The sequence below is a fragment of the Coregonus clupeaformis genome, unplaced genomic scaffold, assembly GCF_020615455.1.
Source record: "Coregonus clupeaformis isolate EN_2021a unplaced genomic scaffold, ASM2061545v1 scaf0028, whole genome shotgun sequence".
NCBI classification, from domain to species: Eukaryota; Metazoa; Chordata; class Actinopteri; order Salmoniformes; family Salmonidae; genus Coregonus; species Coregonus clupeaformis.
In genome coordinates this window covers 1,192,501-1,194,753 of record NW_025533483.1, presented here as the reverse complement: position 1 = coordinate 1,194,753, position 2,253 = coordinate 1,192,501, and positions in this window count along the sequence as shown.

Below are 2,253 nucleotides of genomic sequence, written 5' to 3'. Positions count from 1 at the left end.
TCAAGAATAGTAGAATATACTGTAGAACACATCAAGAATAGTAGAATATACTGTAGAACACATCAAGGTAAGAAATGTGGTTTGTGCATCAGCAGTTTTTCTCTTGTTTAAAAAAATAAAAAAATATTTCACCTTTATTTAACCAGGTAAGAAGCCAGTTGAGAACAAGTTCTCATTTACAACTGCGACCTGGCCAAGATAAAGCAAAGCAGTGCGATAAAAACAACAACACAGAGTTACATATGGGGTAAACAAAACATAAAGTCAAAAATACAACAGAAAATCTATATACAGTGTGTGCAAATGTAGCAAGTTATAGAGGTAAGGCAATAAATAGGCTATAGTGCAAAATAATTACAATTAGTATTAACACTGGAATGATAGATGTGCAAAAGATGATGTGCAAATAGAGATACTGGGGTGCAAATGAGCAAAATAAATAACAATATGGGGATGAGGTAGTTGGGTGGGCTAATTACAGATGGGCTGTGTACAGGTGCAGTGATCGGTAAGGTGCTCTGACAACTGATGCTTAAAGTTAGTGAGGGAGATAAGAGTCTCCAGCTTCAGAGATTTTTGCAGTTCGTTCCAGTCATTGGCAGCAGAGAACTGGAAGGAATGGCGGCCAAAGGAGGTGTTGGCTTTGGGGATGACCAGTGAGATATACCTGCTGGAGCGCAGACTACGGGTGGGTGTTGCTATGGTGACCAATGAGCTAAGATAAGGTGGGGATTTGCCTAGCAGTGATTTATAGATGGCCTGGAGCCAGTGGGTTTGGCGACTAATATGTAGTGAGGGCCAGCCAACGAGAGCGTACAGGTCACAGTGGTGGGTAGTGTATGGGGCTTTGGAGACAAAACGGATGGCACTGTGATAGACTACATCCAATTTGCTGAGTAGAGTGTTGGAGGCTATTTTGTAAATGACATCGCCGAAGTCAAGGATCCGTAGGATAGTCAGTTTTACGAGGGCATGTTTGGCAGCATGAGTGAAGGAGGCTTTGTTGCGAAATAGGAAGCCGATTCTAGATCTAACTTTTGATTGGAGATGCTTAATGTGAGTCTGGAAGGAGAGTTTACAGTCTAACCAGACACGTAGGTATTTGTAGTTGTCCACATTGAACCCTGTGGCACCCCCATAGAGACGGCCAGAGGTCCAGACAACAGGCCCTCCGATTTGACACACTGAACTCTATCTGAGAAGTAGTTGGTGAACCAGGCCAGGCAGTCATTTGAGAAACCAAGGCTATTTAGTCTGCCAATAAGAATGCGGTGGTTGACAGAGTCGAAAGCCTTGGCCAGGTCGATGAAGACTGCTGCGCAGTACTGTCTTTTATCGATCGCGGTTATAATATCGTTTAGGACCTTGAGCGTGGCTGAAGTGCACCCATGACCAGCTCGGAAACCGGATTGCATAGCGGAGAAGGTACGGTGGTATTCGAAATGGTCGGTGATCTGTTTGTTAACTTGGCTTTCAAATACCTTCGAAGGGCAGGGCAGGATGGATATAGGTCTGTATCAGTTTGGATCTAGAGTGTCACCCCCTTTGAAGAGGGGGATGACCGTGGCAGTTTTCCAATCTCTGGGGATCTCAGACATTACGAAAGAGAGGTTGAACAGGCTAGTAATAGGGGTTGCGACAATTTCGGCGGCTAGTTTTAGAAAGAAAGGGTCCAGATTGTCTAGCCCAGCTGATTTGTAGGGGTCCATATTTTGCAGCTCTTTCAGAACATCAGCTGTCTGAATTTGAGAAGCGGGGGGGGCATGGGCAAGTTGCAGCGGAGGGTGCAGAGTTGGTGGCCGGTGTAGTGGTAGCCAGGTGGAAAGCATGGCCAGCCGTAGTAAAATGCTTGTTGAAATTCTTGTAGATTTATTGTAGATTTATCGGTGGTGACAATGTTTCCTAGCCTCAGTGCAGTGGGCAGCTGGGAGGAAGTGCTCTTATTCTCCATGGACTTTACAGTGTCCCAAAACATTTTGGAGTACCGACTCAATGTGCGTGGGTACAGGTTAGTCGAGGTAATTTGTACATGTAGGTAGGGGTAAAGTGACTATGCATGGGGGGGGGGTTCCTCTGACACTGCCTGGTATAGAGGTCCTGGATGGCAGGAAGCTTGGCCCCAGTGATGTACTGGGCTGTACGCACTACCCTCTGTAGCGCCTTGCGGTCGGAGGCCGAGCAGTTGCCATACCAGGCGGTGATGCAACCGGTCAGGATGCTCTCGATGGTACAGCTGTAGAACCTTTTGAGGAT